At 34.4% G+C, this 21,022-nt stretch overlaps 3 non-coding genes across 3 annotated transcripts; 2 read left to right on the top strand and 1 right to left on the bottom strand.

Moving 5' to 3' along the window:
* The first annotated feature begins 7,160 nt into the window (after window positions 1-7,160).
* TRNAP-UGG (transfer RNA proline (anticodon UGG)) lies at window positions 7,161-7,232 on the top strand. Its single transcript has one exon. It is a non-coding gene; the product is annotated as a tRNA-Pro (tRNA).
* Window positions 7,233-8,197: 965 nt separating this feature from the next.
* Window positions 8,198-8,269, top strand: TRNAP-AGG (transfer RNA proline (anticodon AGG)). The gene has a single exon. It is a non-coding gene; the product is annotated as a tRNA-Pro (tRNA).
* Window positions 8,270-11,551: 3,282 nt separating this feature from the next.
* Window positions 11,552-11,623, bottom strand: TRNAP-UGG (transfer RNA proline (anticodon UGG)). The gene has a single exon. It is a non-coding gene; the product is annotated as a tRNA-Pro (tRNA).
* Window positions 11,624-21,022: the final 9,399 nt, after the last annotated feature.

Below are 21,022 nucleotides of genomic sequence, written 5' to 3' on the forward strand. Positions count from 1 at the left end.
AATATTATTTTGAATTTGTGGTGCCTTAGTGGCGGGTAGAACTTCTGTGTGGATGCCTCAGTGGCGGGTAATTATATTATTCATCTTGTTTGGCATGACATATGCATTTCTGTGTGGTGCCTTAGTGGCGGGTTATTTTCCTCATTGATATGAGATGAATTCTTTGTGGTGCCTTAGTGGCGGGCTGAAATATCCGGATCATATAGTTTAAGAGCATGCATATTTTCATCTAATTCTTTGTGGTTGTTGTTGTTGGTGCGGTTAATCTCGAGTTAATTACTTCGTATGCTTTCGGTTATGGTTACATTTCTATATTAATAACTTTGGTGAATTTTTCGTTTATTTAGTTCTCTTGGACATGAGATGAGTATCAATATTTTTCTAGTTTTTAACTCTTGTTTAGTTTATTTTTGACATGAGTAACTGACCCTTACAACAACATTTTAGGTACGAATGTGGAGTTCCAAAGTTATTGATGCTTGCTTGATGCGTGATTGCGAGGAAGGATGGGTTTTCAAAATAAAAACATTGTAGTATTTTATAGTTTGATCGTTTTATATTTCAAATTCTTTATTTATTTACTTTCCTTTGAAAGAACTAGAAATGCGGTGATTTTTCCGTTTATGAATTTGGATGGTCATAAAGTTTGATTAATTTCATAACCTTTTATTTGATTTAAAAAAATATTTTAATCATTTCTAAGTCATATCTTGGATGAAAATCCGGGGCGTTACAATTGGTATCAGAGCAATAATCCTCGGACAAATATTTTGGGTTGGGATGAGTGTGTGTGACGTTTGCTTTGAATTATATGCTAATGTTTTGATGTCCTTGTTTTTAGACTTGCTATTATTTTTCTCGCTATTTCTAGGAGGATCAAAAGTTATTTATTTGTAGTCATAATATGCTTTGATTTGTAATTTTATAATTTATGTGTTTGTTATTGTGTTTATGTTTTATAGTTGTAAATATAAAAATGTTTGTTATTGAGTACTTGTTTTCATATTTTAGAATCTGTAATTTTAATTTTAATGAAAAAAAAAACTTTAGTTTACTTGAAGTATATATTTAGGAAAAGTGTGACATTATATTATTTGATTAGTGTTAAGAGCTTAAATGAACCGTTTGCATAAATTTATACAAAAAAAATATATATATAGTTTTCAATTGTGTATTTATATAAAAGGAGTTGAATAATTCTACGGGAGGTTTTTTCAAATGTTTTCTTGATTTAACTCAACCTTCTAATTTTGAGGATATATAGGAAGTAAGAATGTAAAGTCTAAGACTTATATTTTATTATAACAATTTTATTTATGTGGTATAATATTTTAATTTTGCATTATATAAATATTGATTTTATTATCGCTTGACTTTATGTGTTGAAGAAGTTATATTCAAATATTTTAGAATTTTCAGTTTCGAGGACGAAACTATTTTAAGGGGGTAAGAATGTAACATCCCGATATTTTATATGCAATAGATTTATCGTTTTACTAATTCTATTTTGTAAATAATTTATTTTATGTGTATAGTTATATTTTAATTAATTATTATTATCAATCTATTTTAATTATTTGTTTCCATCCCCTAGTATAATTATTCTGATAACTTAGAAATATTAAAATTTTTTTATTTATTTATTTTTATATCTTCTTTATTTAGTTAATTTTATAAATATATTGATTATATTTAATAATTAATATTGTTATATATATGATTCTATTATTGTTATAGTTAAATAATTTTAATGTTAATATTTTAAATAAATATATTTTATATAATAATAAGAGTGGTGAGGTGGAGTTAAAAAAAAAAAGAAAAAAAAAAAAGAAAGAGTAAAAAGAATGAAACGTGGGGTTTATAAAAGTATGATTTAGTTATTAATTTTTTTATAATAATTATAATAATAATAAATAAAGGTAATTAGGTTAAGTAATTTCCTCCATTCCTATAATTAAGTTGACTAGTTCCTCGACTATTTTACTACGTGTAGTTATTCAGTTTCCCCACTTTCTCTCAACTCCCATCTTTAAACTCTCTTAGGCTTCACGTACAAACCCTTACAGAATCAAAAATCTCAGAAAATATTTTCTAATCGCCGGTGAGCCTTGTAACATCAATAATTCTTCAATTTTGTTCCGGTATCGTTCCTGAGAGTGCTTTTTAAAGTTGTTGTTGGAGTAATCATATCGTAGGGCTATTTTCAATTCAGAGGGACACACGTTAAGGTAAGGGCTTTTTCTCATTCAACTCTAAACTAGACTCGAGTTAGGAATTAGCTAAATATTATATGCATAATTTTCATGTTTTATAGACTAATATATACTTTGTTAGGGTTATTGTATAATCAAAATCGAGTATGTAAGACTAAGAAATAATATTGTATATAAGTGTTATAATTAATATACGATTATGTTCGGTTTCTCTTTAATTATATAATTTTCATTACATAATCCCTGGCTATTTGGTGGTTGTACATTGTGGATCTAAAATTGCCAATAACTAATTGTGAGTTGTGTCATATGAGCTTATGATGTGTGTGTTAAATTGGCTATGATGATTTACTTGCGGTGTGGCGTATGCGTACATGCAATAGGATGAAGCTGTATTGGATTAAAGTTATAAAATCATAGTGTAGGAGTAATAATAATACAATATATGAAGTTGATGTATAGTGTATTACAGTATCTAATAAGTTAGAGAGTTAGAGCAAATAGGTTATATATATAGTATGACATATGTAAGTGTGCCTGTTATTAGCGATGGATGTTATCTCTATATGATATTTGGTTATGGTGTATTTTCTATTTTGTGAAAAGGCATAATAAATATTATTTTGAATTTGTGGTGCCTTAGTGGCGGGTAGAACTTCTGTGTGGATGCCTCAGTGGCGGGTAATTATATTATTCATCTTGTTTGGCATGACATATGCATTTCTGTGTGGTGCCTTAGTGGCGGGTTATTTTCCTCATTGATATGAGATGAATTCTTTGTGGTGCCTTAGTGGCGGGCTGAAATATCCGGATCATATAGTTTAAGAGCATGCATATTTTCATCTAATTCTTTGTGGTTGTTGTTGTTGGTGCGGTTAATCTCGAGTTAATTACTTCGTATGCTTTCGGTTATGGTTACATTTCTATATTAATAACTTTGGTGAATTTTTCGTTTATTTAGTTCTCTTGGACATGAGATGAGTATCAATATTTTTCTAGTTTTTAACTCTTGTTTAGTTTATTTTTGACATGAGTAACTGACCCTTACAACAACATTTTAGGTACGAATGTGGAGTTCCAAAGTTATTGATGCTTGCTTGATGCGTGATTGCGAGGAAGGATGGGTTTTCAAAATAAAAACATTGTAGTATTTTATAGTTTGATCGTTTTATATTTCAAATTCTTTATTTATTTACTTTCCTTTGAAAGAACTAGAAATGCGGTGATTTTTCCGTTTATGAATTTGGATGGTCATAAAGTTTGATTAATTTCATAACCTTTTATTTGATTTAAAAAAATATTTTAATCATTTCTAAGTCATATCTTGGATGAAAATCCGGGGCGTTACACTAGTCTAGGTTGCTTTCCCCTCAAGCATTTGTTCATGAGCTTTCAGGTATTTGTACCTTAGGGACTTCAACCACCATCCATTTTAAACTAAATTGGGTTAGGTTTTTGTAACTCAAATGGCCATACCTCTTGTGCCATAACTCAACTTCATGTTCATGAGATGTTGTAGCAAGACATCTTAGTTCAAAGTTTTGGATGCATACCTTGAAGATTAGAGTTTTTGACAAAAAAGATTTTAGGATCAATCTTCTTTTGTGATTAAAGAGATTTAGACAATCATTATCCACGACTAGTAAAAACCCCTTTTGCACCAAATTCCATTAACTTAGCAAATTGCATTGCATGTCTGGAACAAGCAACATATTTTTGATAACTTCTTCCTTACCATCCTTCCTTTGTATAGTCGCATGTCCCATTCCTTCTTCCACAATGGATTTGTTATTATCCAATTTGATGTTTGTCTTCTTACTTGCATCAAAATTCTCGTAGAAGAAGAACTATCCCTTCCAGAATTACTCACTAGGTTGACGACACTATCACTCATCAAGACTTGAAAACAAGAAATGCTGAAGAAAAAGCTTGTGTTCAGGGTGATACCTAGGTATGTAAAAGCGACAAAACAAAATGAATGAAGAAATTCTCCCGGGAAAGAAAATATGAAGGTGTTTCTCAACAAATTGACTATTAATAAGCTTGAATGTTGAGGATTGCGAAAAGTTTTCCAAAGCGCCGAACTTCTCGTATTTATACGCGAAGGCAGTTGAAGTTAAACAACTTATATCAACTAGAGAGGAGTTACAAGATCAACGAATGAACTTCTCTTAGGGAATACACACAAACTTGAGTGCACTATAAGCCATGTCATGTTCTAACATGTCTCATCAGCACACATTTTAGGAAAAGACTCTAAAACGTTTCAATGGTGGAATTGCATTTAATGCACTTGTTTCCCACTACTTCCTTAGTTGATTCCAAGTGTTTCAATTCTATCTCACACCAGACAACAGCTTAGAGGCCGAAAAAATCACTTAAGATTTCCCTGACTACCTTAATGCCCGAAATAGCCTTTGAGGCAACGGTTCTGGGCCGGTCAAAGGCACAAATGGCTAAAGCCCAATTCGTCTCAAATCTCCTCCACTTGACCTAAAGTATAATCACACCGAAAGCAAGATACATTATCTGATTTTCACTTTTTATTACTCTCACCTTAAATCTTGAACTGACTTGAACGTTATAGTGTAATCATATAGGTCCATCCTGTAACATCATAACTGAGATCGAAGCAATCGTATCTATATCACCGGCTCATCATAATCCGTTTAATTAGAAACTAATTTATTATAATTTTTTTTATTGATTAAAAGTTGTGTTTATTTTTCTCAATGTCTTGTGTTATTTTTAAGGACTAAAGTAGATATTTTTTAAAAAACAGATGGTTTTTTGCAATTAAAAAGTATAACTACAATGAGAAAAAAAAGTAAAATAAAATTCTAGGTTACAGTGTCTGTTGTTAACACGGATACATGCATATTAGGGAGAGCTTTCAATCGCTACATCAGGTTATTCTTCTTCTTCTTCCACAACTTCACCTTTTCACTTCAAAATCACGTACATCTTCAATTGAATATATGGCTTTATCTCGAATGCTCTTTAACTGTTTGTTAAAATGTTTCTTCCAACTGTTTGTGTAGATTTGAATATTCTAGTGTGTTTTCTGTTTTTGGTACACAGGGCACTGTAAATATACATGAGTTCACTTTCTAAATGTATAGAATGTTGAGAGTCACACATGGCAGGAGATAGTAATATCATAATATGGTCTTAATAGTTTAGAGCAATGTAAGACTTTCAAAATTAAAACAACTCAAAATAGATTCTAATTCCGTAGTTGACCTAATGTTAACAATACTATTTATTTTTCAATAGTGAAGTGTTTCTAAATTTGATTCAGAATTGATCAGATAAAGAAAATCAATGAAAACAAGAATTATTGAATAACCATAAGAAACTTCAATTAATGTTTCTCCTTCCGTTGGAGAGGAGTCAAATAGCTAGAGGTACAGGAAGACTTAGAAAAACTATAAGAGAAGATATTAAGAAAGATCTTGAGATTAACAATTTGGATAAAAGCATTGTCCTGGATAGAACATTATGGCCAAAGTTGATCCATTTGGTTGTTGTCGTTGTTAGAAAAGTGTTGCTCCCTCTAGCTCAATTATAGGTACTGAGAATTTGTCCGGTTTGAAGGAAGCAGCTGATTCAGCTATAGTTGATTCTCTCAATACTATTCATGTCAGCTGTTCCTCCAATCCATCAACAGATGTAATTCTTTGAAATTAGCTCTGATCTCCCTCAACTTAGCCAGCCAATCATTCCACTTGTAACAAAACCTCTGTCCTTACTAGTTCAAACATGAAAAATCCTGCTGAACCCCGCAAATTTTACAACTGCATATTGACTGGTTTTGAGTCCAACCCCAGTACCACACAATACTTGGGGATTTCTTGAACTGTTGAGTTTAATTGTCGGACCAGCTTGCCATCTAAGAAGTTATGAAATGCTCTTATTGTCAACCAAAACCCTCACCTTTTCCTTCCATTGTTACTCCTCCTCCACAAATATCAAGAACCCAAGGTCCATCTGGCACCATATACAATGAAAATATACAAACTTGTACTCCAGCTATGTGCCTCCATGTGCTCTGGTGAGTCACTTACCTCCTTTTTCTCATCACATCCAAAAGACTAAAACAAAGGCCATGTTCCCTTTTACCTTACAACTCAGCTCCCGATAGTGTTCTAGCTCCCCCAATTCTACCATTGCACATTACTTGAGCTGCCTCTATCTGAGTTACTTCCTACACTTCTTTTCTGACCTTGAACCTGGTTGTTTCCTTCATATCTAGCTGTCCTGGAAGAAGGATGAACCCGTCACATTACTCCTATCTTTCCTGGTAAGCCGTTTTCTTTGAATAGAGTTTGATTCCCTTAAAATAATCTGCACCATTTTCATCATCATTGCTGCTAACACTTCTTTCCTAAGTAGTTTCGTGTCTTCTCTGATTTTCTTCTTTCAAGCCACTAAGGATAATTCCCTGGTTGTAGTAGGGCTTCCAACGGTTGAAATGTCACACATAGTCACAACAAGATGTTTGTATGTTTCCATTGTATTCAATGAATTCCTTTTTACCTTAAGAAAAGACGAGAACCAATGGCATGATAAACTTTGAGGTTATTGCAGTTAATATATGAGTTTCCTTCCTTTAGCAAAATTAAAAGGAAAGGCTTAAAAAGGCAGCTTCTTGGCTTTGATAGAAGCTCTGATTTTAGTGTATATAACAATAACATGAAAAATACGGTAACCGCAATGGTTAAGACCTAGACATTACCCATGTTTGAGGAATTTCATTGTTTTTTTATTCAGTCTTGATCAAAATACATAATGAGATCCTATTGGATGTTGATCTTAGAAATAAATCTTGTCTTCCACTTGTATAGTGATGACATATGTTTAAAATAAGAAGTATGTACTTCATTTTTCCCCCAAAACAATTGTCCCAACTAAGTTATTTACAAACTAAAACTTTACATATGAGGGCATTTGGTCTAGTGGTATGATTCTCGCTTTGGGTGCGAGAGGTCCCGAGTTCGATTCTCGGAATGCCCCTTTTTCTTTTTTATTGTTTTGAAGCTCTGGAAGGTTACGATTGTTAACTGTTTAACTCAATATGACTAAGCAACAGATTTACTTTTATATTTGTTAAAGATATGGAAACTGACAAGCTTGACTTGTTTTCTTGTGTATTGATTAAATAACAATTAGGCTTCAGGGACTGCATGTGAATGCCTTGAGATGAATACTGTGTAATACATGAATAATGTATTAGTCGAAACTTATGTCCTAACAGAATGACAAATATTTTCGTTTAATAATAATGTAAAAAGGTTGCATTGTTGTTTGAAATGAAGTATTGGAGGTAAAAAGCCAAAAAAAAATACTCAGTGTAGTACTGTAGCAGGATTGAGGTACACGAGGATGATGCACTTGATTAGTCAAACTAGCATTAGAGATGAGATAGGATTAGGAATAATAGCATTAAAGAGAGAGTTTGGGTAGCAAACTAGCACATATTGTAGATAACAGGTTAAACATCGATTTAAGTGGATTGAACACTTGTAGAGGAAATCTATAAACTCTATAGAAAGGAGAATATATCATATGCTTGGTGGCACAATTGCTATAGAAAGGAGAAACGCCATGAAAAATCACCAACAAAACTATTAAGAACTGCATAAAGGACCATATTTTGGCTATATATATATATGATTTATGTTATAAGCTATACCATTATGATGACTTTTGTTTCATATAGTCAACTTCACCTTATAAAAGTTGATTGTTGTATAATATTGTGACAATTTTAGATGGATTAGCCATTTTTTCTTAATTTCCACAGTGAACTTGTGTATAATAATAATGGAAATGTAAAAGTGGCAATACAATTAAAATGTGTATGCTACCAATGTAATGAGGACATGTGGTAAAAATAAGTGGTCTAAATTCAATTTTTGTCTAAAATAATTGCCTGAACTGACTAATTTAGGCATTTACTAACAAAAATTTTCATATAAGGGCATTTGGTCTAGTGGTATGATTCTCGCTTAGGGTGCGAGAGGTCCCGAGTTCAATTCTCGGAATGCCCCTTTTCTATATTTTAGTTAAATACCAAAAAACTGTGTTATTGTTGCTGATCTTGAAGCTGACAAGGTTGACAAATTAATTGATTAGGTGAATCAATAAGCATCAGGTTTTTAAGATCTGGAAGCTGTCATGTTTGACTTATATATAATACTGGTAGGTATTAGGTAACACAATTTTTTATTCAAATTCTTATGAATAAACCCAATTGTTAATTCAAATCCTTATCAAAAGAATATCTCAGCATAGTTTACAAGACTCAGATGTAAACCAGCATATCAATGACCTTATTATCAATCTGCAATGCACCATTCAAATAGATTCATAGGACAAAAGTTGAGAGCTTCAGTTCTTTGCTTTAGAATGTTTAAAACCAATTAATAACTGAGTCAATGTTGGTTGAGTTTTTATATGACATCATGAAACAAGAAACTTCTCTCTCATTGATGGATTTCAGTTCACTGCACTCACTGCACATGTGAAAGTGAAACAAAACAACATCAGTGGATGTACATTCTGAAGAAAATAAAGGATTTTTTTTTAAATCAAATGATTATACAACACTTTCACCTTTTCTGTTAGGTATTGCTTAGATAATCTTAAATGAAATTTATTAAAACAAGAGGAAAAAAAAGGATCAAGTTTAAAATTTGTAACGTCTTGGGTGGAAATCAAAGGATGCAATTGATTCCCTCTATGATGCATATTTTTATAAATAGGAGAATACATTGTAGACTTGATCATTATTGAATATTAAAACCATTTGTAAATACAGTAGCAACTCCATTATGATGGCAAAACCCCCTTGAGGAGAGAGTATTCTCTATTTCTCTTTAGTGAAGGGGAAGCCCTTGAGATCCTATCCTATTATATCTTAATTCCTAATAGGCTAATACAAGTGTTTTCTTTGGAGTTCAATTATTAAGTTCCTAACAGCTGGTCCGACCTTCCGTTCGAGCAGTGCCAGTGTTGTTCGAGATGGAGGCATCACAAAGGGTGAACTTGCCAACTTTTGCAGGGAAAGATCCGATTGGGGGCTTGCAAGGGCTAAAAAGATTTTTGAGGTGCAAGAAGCTCACGAACTTGATCAATTGCGATGGGCTTTTATGAGCATGGAGGGAGAAGCCATGTGTAGGTATAGTTCTTGGTGTCAAGAGGACCTAAATTTAATCTGGGTGCCATTTTCGTCAAATCTGGTTTGAAATTCAGAGCAAGCTATAATAACCGTGTTGTGAAGCAAGAAATGCAAAAGGAGAGGAAAAACTGCATAGGTGAAGTGAAGTAATTGGTGAAGATAGTAGAGAAGAAACAAGAAATGGGTAATGATGTAGAGCGGCCACAGTAACTCAAAGCTCCATAACACACCAGTAATGAAGTTGTCAAGATTGTGGGATGTATATCTTCTTGTAAGAAAGTCGTTGGAGTTGAAGGATGAAGATCATGTCGCGAGAGTCCCAATTTAACCAAAGTCGTGGAATCAAACATAAGCAACAGGGAGCAGAATAATGAGAGAACTGGTCACGCAGAAATCTCCGCTGAAGCTTTGCTCTTCCACCACTGCCAAAGCTGACAAATACCGATAAACTTGCGGCAAAATCAGAATCATTGACTTGCAGTCAGCTTACACTAGTCATGAGACCGTGGGAAGACGAAACAGCATTAGCGTTCATCTGTGAAGATTAACCTCTGTTGAAGGTGGGATTGCAAAGTTGCCAACAGAAGCCGTTTATGGTTGTTTTGTATGTGGCTGCGCAGAGACAATAGTAACGATTGAAGCAGATTTGGCAAGTGGTGTGACTTTTAAACTTGCCTCTGTTGCACGAACTTGGGGCGGAAACACAAAATGAGGGGCACATGATTGTGTGACAATTCAAACAGTTGTAACCAACAACAAAACTCAAGTGTACCCCATGCATGGGTCTGGGGCTACATTGAAGTTCTGAGCAAGGATGGATCTTTTGAACATGCGGAAAGAGCAGAAGAATGAGTTTGCAACACAACACAAGTTCATTTTGGGAGTCAACATTTGGGCCTACTGAGCCAGGCCTATATTACAGCGGAATCACCCAAACACAACACTATAATAGTGGCTTTATTCCTCTTCAAGGTGGGTTGTTCAGTCACTCCAAACACTTAACAAGTTAACCAAGTTACAAGAAGCCTGCACTTCAAATGAGAATGGGTATGTATGTTTTCAACAGTGGGACTCGGGTTGATATTGTTATATTGAAAGAGGGTGTCAGCTCTTACTCCTTACTACATTGGTGGGATACAGGTGATAATAATCTTAATGGAAACATGCTGCAAGAGAGGGGCAGTACTTCAAGTTTAATGAATATATTGAAGGAAAACTGGAAGCCAATGCATGTTACCAAGTATTACACATTCAAAAAGAATATGATAGATGTCAACCATCAGGAAAAAGTTGTTTCGAGGAGGGGTATATTGTTAGGGTATAGAATAGTAGTTAATTAGAGTAGTTAGAGCAGTTAAGATTTGTTATCGAAGTTAGTTAGTTGAAGTTGTTATATGACTATTTGTATAAAGAGGAGAATATTCTCTTTTGTGAAGGGAGAACTCTTATTCTCTCGTATTCTATTTTAATTCTTAATAAAAGTGTTTTTTTTTTGGAATCAAATTTTGGGTTCCTAACGGCGTCACTCTTTTATTCATTTTACTTATGGAAAATAACATGACAGAATGCATAAAAATTGAGTATGCCACAAGATTGTTCATTTTCCCCTCTTTTATTCTTGAGTTCCAAAGAGTATGCTACATCAGCAGAGAGAGGGAAAGAGGTCAAGCCAGTTTGAATAGTTCTCACAGTCAATGAGTATAGCACCTTGAAGCAAGATTGCTCATGGGGCCTTAGTTAAACTGAAGGATCCTTCATAAATCAAAATAGGAAATACACATAAATTGTAAATAGGACCAAGTAACAAGCTAAAGCATTATTTTCCTATGTTTTTGTGGCAATAATTTTATTACTAATCCGATTTCAAAACTCAGCAGAAAATATTGTGACAAAATAAGATTATTAAAGGCAGGGCTTTGACATATGCTAAATTTCTCAGACGCTGATGCAACGAGTGTTTGCTTCAGGTAGTTTAAATGGCATACACAATAGCTAACACGTGTGGTTACGTTTAAACAACTTCCACAACTTCAAAACAATAAAAAAGGGGGCATTCCGAGAATTTGCTTCAGGTAGTTTAAATGGCATACACAATAGCTAACACGTGTGGTTACGTTTAAACAACTTCCACAACCTCAAAACAATAAAAAAGGGGGCATTCCGAGAATCGAACTCGGGACCTCTTGCACCCAAAGCAAGAATCATACCACTAGACCAAATGCCCTGATATTAACAGATTTACATTGTAAATAACTTAGTTGGCACAATTGTTTTAGGGGAAAAATTGAAGTACATAGCTCTTATTTTCCCCATATGACATCACTAAACAAGTAGATGATAAGATTTATTTCTGATATCCCAGATCCAATAGGATCTCATTATGTATTCAGATCTAGATTGAAGAAAAAAAATACTCAAATCAGAATGTTATCAACATTCTACTGTGAGATATATGCAATAGGCAAATCAAACTATGCATCAAAAACCACTTAGATAAAGCAAAGCAAGCTCAAAAATGCTAAGATTAATAATGCACTTTGATTTCTATCTATGCTCCCATTTCCTTGGCCAGGGGTAATGTCTAGGACTTAACCATTGTGCTTACATTTTTTTTTTTTCTGTATTTTTCTTGTTACTGTTATACTAACTGAAATTGGGGCTTCTGTCAAAGCCAAGAAGTTGTCTTTTTGAACCTATCTCCTAATTTTGATACGGGAAAGAACGTCAGCTGTTTGCTGCAATAACCTCAAAGTTTTTTATGCCACTAGATCACTACTTTCCTTACAGTAAAAAACTGAACTCATAGAATACAATAGAAACTTACAAACATTTTGCGGTAATCATGTGTTACATTTCAACAGTTTCTGATCTATTTTGAGCAGTTTTATTTTGGAAGTACATTGCTCTCAACTTGTAAAAGGTCAGAGAATACTATCTAATGTGTGACACTCAACATTCTATACATTTAGAAAGTGAATTCATATGTATTTACGGTTCCCTACACCAAAAATTGTAACTGTACAACTCCACTTCCTAGAAGTGACCACAAAATGGACCAGAGTTTTCAAGTCTATAGAAACAGTTGGAAGAAACATTTCAACAAATAGTTAAAGGGCATTCAAGGAAAAGGCATATATTCAACAAATGTCAAATCGTTTGAATAAAACGTGTTACTAGATTCAAATGGGTTTTCAATGGTGAGCAAAATTTAAATGTAGAATTGAATATTGAGGTTTAAAAAGACATAGAAATTAACGGCAACAGAAGATGAAAACCTGATATTAAAAATGAAACTTATGCTATACATGTTGACAAGAGACACTGTATGACTGTAAGCTCGTGTTTTGTTTTTTGGACTGTGTTGGTAAAGCAAAATATGTTGTTGTTAATTTCTCATTAATAATTATCTTCAAATGAAACCAAAAGAGACATAGATGTTAGATACTATGCTGCTTTTGGAAAAGATCAAAAAATTACTCTCGACCAATGAGACTGAAACCATCACCATCTTAATTATAAGAGTGAAAATGAAGACTCATATTCTATTCTATGTCATTACCACTACATTATTATTGTTGATAGATAATTTTTATGATTTATATTAATATCACATTCGGATTTTTTTAGCTTATTTCATCTGTTTCATAATGAGAGTGAACTCTTTAAAATAAAATAATGTCGCAAAATAGATAATTCATTTTAATTTTTAATATATTTTTTTAATTCTATTATCTAATTTATAAAAATTCATCATTCCAATACATAAGAAGGAATACTATAGTAAAAATATTATTCTCCTTTATTTTTATACATTTTTTATACTATAGTAAAAATATTATTCTCCTTTATTTTTATACATTTTTTATACTATAGTAAAAATATTATTCTTCTTTTTATACATTTTTTTTATATATGTGTGAAATAGTTAAATGAGTTATTCATTGTCGAGCGGATGGAGTGCATTTTTATCTATAAAAGTCAATAATACGTTTATATATAATGATTTGTTATGTTTATCAAGTAACTTGTTATTTATAAAACAAAAACATAGTTAGTTTTATCAAAACTGTTTAAGTTTAAAATAGAAAGAACACAATTGTTTAAATTTAAAATAGAGAAATAAAATTGTTTAAATTTAAAATAAAAAATTAATTTTGTGAATCAAGGAAAATAGGAGACCAAAACTGTAATTAGGCCTATTTAAAATAAATAAATATGTATTTTGTGTTATTTGAAATAAGTAAATGTTTATTCTAAATTATTAAGTTATATATTTATCATTATAAATATTAACAACAATTGATTTAGTTGTAAAGTAACTATCATTTAATTTAAAGGGATTTGGGTTTGTGACCTTATAGATAAAAAAATTATATTTTAAATTTTAAATTCAAATTTTTTATTACTTGACTAAAAATCATAAGAATTATTTAGCACCAATGTACGTTGATTTAATGGTTTTTGATACGACACAAGGAAATCACACTACAGCCCAAGAAATAGAAAAGCCCAATAAAGAGAGTGAAACTGACATGGAAGAGCCAATAGAGGAAAGCCCAATATTAGGAAAGAGGCAATCCAAGAAACCAGGGTATTTGAGGGATTATGTGTGCAAGTAGTTGAAACCTCCCTATTTTTATGTTTCTATTTGATATTCTGTTATTTTCTTTTCCTAAGTTTATGCAAGTCGTTGCCAAGTCTAGCTATAAATAGTGTAACAGTGAACCATTTGGTTATGTGGAATAAAATAAGGATTCTCTTTCTTTCTCAATTTCTCTTCACTTTTCTCTCTCGGAGTCGACACTCACTCGAAGAGTGCCCTTCTTTTCATTCTGATATAATCCAGAGTGTATCATTGGTGCTTTCATTATGGACCCTAATGATATTATGAACGCCCTTCAATCCAAACTCGACGCCCAAGCCACTGCTTTCCGATCCCTGCTTCAGTCGTCTCTCGAATCACACACAGATTCCATCCATTCGACCCTTCACAACCATCTACTCAAAGTCGAGTCAAAGATGGCGTCTCTTCGCACAGGAAATCCACCACCACCTCCTGGAGTTAATGGCCCAGCATCTCGATCTCTCAAGCTCAGTGTCCCTCACTTTGATGGGACAAACGTAACTGATTGGTTATTCAAAATTGAGGCTTTCTTCAACTTTCACGACACGCCGGAAGTCGTCTGTCTTCAAATTATTTCCTTCCACTTAGAGGGACGCGCCGCTGGCTGATTTTAGTGGGCCATGCGTAATGACCTTCTATCGTCGGGGCCGATTTTCAAGGAGGCCGTTCGTCTTCGTTTTGGCCCCTCAACCTATGAGGACGTCGAAGGTGATTTGTCCAAGCTCACCCAAACAAGCTCTGTCGCTGAATTTCAGGCACAATTTGAGAATTTGATGAACAAGGTCACTGGAATCTCGGAACCGTTACTAATTAGTTTTTTCATCACGGGACTTAAGAGAAATTTGCGACGGGAGTTACAGTTCCATCGTCCACCGACATTGATGGAAGCGTTTGCTATGGCTCAAGCGTATGAAGCTCGGTTAGATGATAACCCCAGCCATAATAAAAGCTGGCCTCGTAGCTCCACTAATACTTCCCACAACACCACAAACGCTACTAACCCGCAAATCTCCCTAACCAATTCAACCAATCTTAAACCGAATACTCTTCCTCCACTCCTACCAACTCCATCGTCCCTACCTATCCGCAACGTTTCACCAGCCGAAATTCGGGATCGTAGGGCCAAAGGTCTGTGTTTCAAATGCGACGAGAAATGGGGACCATCTCACCGTTGCCGCGGCAAAGTACTTCTCCTTTTGGGAGTGGACGACGACGAAATACCATCAGAACCAGAGGAACAGACCACAGATGACATCTTTGGTGATATTTCGAGCCTACACGCTCTTTCAAGTCAATTGCAAGGTCGTTCATTACGAGTTTCCGGTATCTATAAAAATCACACATTTCAAATTCTTATTGACAGTGGGAGAACCCATAACTTCATCAAACCATCTTTGGTGGAACGCTTAGGTTTAGTGATAACACCCTGTCCTCGCTTTCGAGTCGCGACCGGGTGTGGTACATTCTTGATTTGTGAACATTGTTGCAAAGCTGCACCGTTACTCCTCCAAGGCATTCTATTTTCCGTTGATTTGTTTGTCTTGGCAATTGAAGGACCTGATGTTGTCTTGGGTTTTCCTTGGCTTCAATCCTTAGGAAAAGTGTCTCATGATTACTCAGCTCTCACCATGGAGTTTGTTTGGAATGGTGAACCTGTTACTCTTTGCGGAGACACGACCCTAAATTCCCAACCTGTGTCCCTGCACCAACTTCAAGCTTTGGTCCAACATGATGCCATAGAAAGTATTTTCACCCTCACCACAACCACTCCCGAGCATTCACCACCACCTACATCAAACCACCACCTTATTTTTCCTTCACATTTACCCTCTTCTATCACTGATATCCTCCACAAATTTGAAAACATCTTTGCCACCCCAACTGGCCTTCCACCGCACCGAACAGTGGATCACCGCATTCATTTAGTTGAGGGCACTAAACCTATCAATGTCCGGCCATACCGATACCCTCATTTTCAAAAATCTGAAATGGAAAAGTTGATTCGTGAAATGCTTGATCAAGGGATAATCATTCCTAGTCATAGTCCTTTTTCTTCACCGGTATTATTGGTTCGAAAGAAGGATGGTACATGGCGCTTTTGAATTGATTATCGTGCCTTGAATGCAGCGACAGTAAAAGATAAATTTCCAATACCGACCATCGATGAATTATTGGATGAACTAGGTGGGGCAACCGTGTTTACCAAACTAGACCTACGCGCGGGGTACCGTCAAATTCAACTACACTCAAGAGACACATACAAGACAGCATTTCGAACACATGAGGGTCATTTTGAGTTTTTGGTCATGCCATTCGGTTTAACGAATGCCCCATCTACATTCCAAGCAACAATGAACCAGTTATTCTCTCAATATCTTCGGCGGTTTGTGATCGTTTTCTTTGACGACATCCTCATATATAGCTCTTCTATTGACAATCATTTGGTGCATCTGGAACTGGTTTTACAATGCTTATTAACCAATTGTTTCTATGTAAAGCTTTCGAAATGTTCCTTTTGTCAGGAATCAATTGAATATTTGGGGCATATTGTCTCTTCACAAGGAGTCCATACTGATCCTGCCAAGTTAGATGCTATGGTTCGATGGCCTATTCCAACTAATATTAAACAACTTCGAGGCTTTCTCGGACTCACAGGGTATTACCGTCGTTTTATTTCAAATTATGCGAGCATCGCTGCTCCATTAACTGATTTACTGTGCCATGATTCTTTCTGTTGGTCTCCAGCTTCCTTGTCAGCCTTTACTTCCTTGAAACAAGCTATGACTGCTGCACCGGTCTTGCGTTTACCCGATTTTTCTAAAGAATTTATTATCGAGACAGATGCTTCTAAAATGGGCATTGGGGTTGTACTGATGCAAGAAGGTCGTCCACTTGCATACATCAGCAAGAAGCTAGGCCCTCAAATGCAATCCGCCTCAGTTTACATTAAGGAGTTACATGCTATTACGGAAGCGGTGCTTAAATGGAGACAATACCTTTTGGGTCATTTTTTTGTTATTCGAACTGACCACCAGAGCATTAAAGAGCTGTTACAACAGGTTATACATACACCAGACCAGCAGAAATACGTTCGTAAACTATTGGGATTTCAGTTTCGGATCGAATATAAACCCGGTGCTTCGAACCGTGTAGCTGATGCATTATCTAGAGTTCCCGCAGAATGGTCTGAGATTGACTCTCCCCCTAATTCAAACTTTATGGCATTAGTCACTACCCCTACATTTGGGATTGTTCAGCAACTTCAAAAGGATAATGCATCGGACCCGCTTCTTATGGCACTTCATCAACAACATGCAGAAGGAACTCTTCCCTTTCCTTACTCTATTGTTAATGGGTTGGTTCTGCATAAAGGGCGATATGTGCTTAATCAGGCTTCCCAATTGTGTTCCCTAATTATTAGTGAGTTTCATGACACTCCTTGTGGTGGACACGCAGGGATCAAGCGAACTCTCTCGCGGGTTGCTGCCAATTTCTTTTGGAAAGGGATGCGGAAATCCGTCGAAAAATTTGTCGCTTCTTGCCTCATATGTCAGCAAATCAAGTATTCCACTCAGGTTCCAGCCGGATTGTTGCAACCACTCCCTATTCCGGAGGCGGTATGGGAAGATATTACTATGGACTTCATCACAGGTTTACCTCCATCACATGGTTCCACGGTTATTTTTGTGGTTGTTGATCGGTTATCTAAATCCGCTCACTTTGGTGCTTTTCCTACTACCTTTACGGCCTCAAAAGTTGCTGAATTGTTTGTCTCAATCATAGTGAAACATCATGGGTTTCCTCGGTCAATTGTGTCTGACCGTGATCCTGTATTTGTGAGCAGTTTTTGGCGAAAACTATTTGAACTAAGTTGCACTAAGTTGTCAATGAGCAGTGCTTACCACCCTTAGACCGATGGTCAATCAGAGGTGCTAAATTGATGCTTGGAACAATACTTACGCGCCTTCACGCAACATAAACCATCTTCTTGGGTGTTTTTTCTACCATGGGCAGAATTTCATTACAACACAAGCCACCATAGTGGTTTGCAAATGTCCCCTTTCCAAGCGTTATACGGCCGTCAACCACCAACTATCCCATATTATACTCGTGGCTCCACTTCGATTCAGACATTGGATACTGCCCTCACCGATCGCAACGAGCTTTTACGCGTCCTTAAGGACAATTTACTAGCTGCTCAGAACCGAATGACTCAAAAGGCTAATGTTCATCGCCATGATCTTAATTTTTCTATTGGGGATTTAGTTCTGGTCCGTCTTCGACCGTACCGTCAAACTTCAGTACGAAAGCATCATTATCACAAACTGTCTAAGCGTTATTATGGCCCCTTTACCATTATTGAACGTATTGGTCCAGTCGCTTATAAGTTACAGCTGCCACCGGAGAGCCGCATCCATCCGGTTTTTCACATTTCAACCCTCAAGCCATTTCGGGGTAGTGAAGCTCCGCCTCCTTGTGACCTACCAGTTGATAGCTTCAACAATCAACCCCTTGAACAACCAGCTACAATTCTAGATCGTCGTACTATACTAATTCAGAGCCTACCACAACAGCAGATTTTGGTTCAATGGAAGGGTGCACCAGCTGATGAAGCTTCATGGGAGGATCTGTCCACTTTCAAGAAATGTTTTCCCACCTTCCACCTTGAGGACAAGGTGGTTTTTGCAGCAGAGGGGAGTGATACGACACAAGGAAATCACACTACAACCCAAGAAATAGAAAAGCCCAATAAAGAGAGTGAAACTAACATGGAAGAGCCAATAGAGGAAAGCCCAATATTAGGAAAGAGGCAATCCAAGAAACCAGGGTATTTGAGGGATTATGTGTGCAAGTAGTTGAAACCTCCCTATTTTTATGTTTCTATTTGATATTCTGTTATTTTCTTTTCCTAAGTTTATGCAAGTAGTTGCCAAGTCTAGCTATAAATAGTATAACAGTGAACCATTTGGTTATATGGAATAAAATAAGGATTCTCTTTCTTTCTCAATTTCTCTTCACTTTTCTCTCTCGGAGTCGACACTCACTCGAAGAGTGCCCTTCTTTTCATTCTGATATAATCCAGAGTGTATCAGTTTGATTCTTTATATTATAGGAACCACTTTTGGCTTATTTTTTTCTTCAATATTTTTTAATCTGAATTGTTTAAAAATAAAATCAATTTAATATTTACAAAAATAAAAAAATAAAAAATAAAATTCAACGTGGTGGTCCAATTATGGTTTAAAAGTAAAAAAAAAATAAGAAAAATATTAAAAGAATGAATAATATGGTCCGGTTAAATTTTGTAAGAGATTAAATTGGATTTTTTATTTTTGTAGATTAATTTAAATTATATAAATTTTGTGAAGGACCAAAATAGATCTTCAATTTAATTATAATTTACTTTTATTATAATTTATCATAGTCTCCTGCAAAATACTATAATAACAAACATTTATTTATTGTGATAATGTAAAATATTTTTTAATTGATGAGCGGTATTATTTATTTTAATTTATATATTAATATACTATTTTATTTATAAATTAATAAATAAATAATTTAAAAATAGGTTATTAAATTATTATTTAAAAGTTTATATTTGTATAATAATAATTTTAAATTGTAATTTAAAATCAATACATTGGTATCAAATGGTTTACTACCTCTTAAAGGGTGTGAGATAGGGATGGCAATTTGACTCATCTTCATAAGGTATCTTAAAAAATTACACACATCGAGTAGGATAAAAACACAATGGACATGGAGATAGACAATTACCTATTAAAATAAGTGGGTATGAATGCGGGTACAAGTATCTTAGTACCCACCTCCTCTCATACATGCAACATATATTTATATATATTTTTATTTTTATTGTTATATACACATGTATGTTTATTAATTTTATTAAACAAATTACTAAACTTGTATGCATTTTAATATAATTTTTGTTTATTTCTTAACTCAACAATAACATCCTTGAATTTTGTTAGTGTTGTAAAAAATTTAAAATGACGTGATAAATTATAATTGATCGATAGTCTTTTTTATTAGAAATGCAAGTAAACAGGTATGAATATGATTACTTAGCTATCCATGACGTACAATTACGAGTATAAATGTTAGTGTCTACGAGGGTATGAGCTCTGATACATATATAGATTTTTTTTAAACTACGCATATGAAAACAAGTACTATAATACTTTACCCAAATCCTACCTATTATTTAATAAAGTTTATTTTATTAATTAATTATAATAAAATATTTAATACTTTTCACTTGATTCAAATGTTTCTTTCTTTCTCTTCTCTTAGCAGGTTTATATATAAATTTTTCTTCGTTCTTAGTTTCTAAAGATTGGGTTAATCCATCAAAAAAAGGATTATTTTGAAATCATGGATTTTTTTTTTCAAGGATATGATTATATCTCCAATTGTTTTCACATCCATAATATCCTTCTTCCACTCATTGTCCACAATAATCTCCAATCCATTTTTATCTAACTTGTCAGGTGTATCAAATCTTAAATCTCATATTTTCTAATTCTTTCGTCTTTTCACCTCTCTATGTAGTATCTTGCAGGCACATGAAATTGATCTTCCTCCTAACCAGGTTGTTCACTATTTCTATGAATTTTTCAATGAGTATGTGTCTATATTCTATGATCCAAAATGAATCATACTCTCATGAATTAGCTTCCTTACTCACACTTGTTCATGAAAATGTGAATCCTTACTCATTTTTCACTCCATTCAGACGATGATGTAGTGGCCCTTACTCTTCTTACACTATACTTAGGGATGGGGATAGGTCAGGCCGAACTACAAGGGCTTATAGTCTGACCTGTTTAAGGTTAGTTTGGCTTTTTTTGAAAGCATGTTTAAGTAAATAGGTCAGACTCAAGCTATTAAAAAAGTTTATGAAGTTTTGTAGGCCGACCTATATATTCACACACACACATATAGGCTTAATAGGTCGGCTTATATACGAATATA

Source organism: Vicia villosa, linkage group LG1 (assembly GCF_029867415.1).
Source record: "Vicia villosa cultivar HV-30 ecotype Madison, WI linkage group LG1, Vvil1.0, whole genome shotgun sequence".
NCBI lineage: Eukaryota > Viridiplantae > Streptophyta > Magnoliopsida > Fabales > Fabaceae > Vicia > Vicia villosa.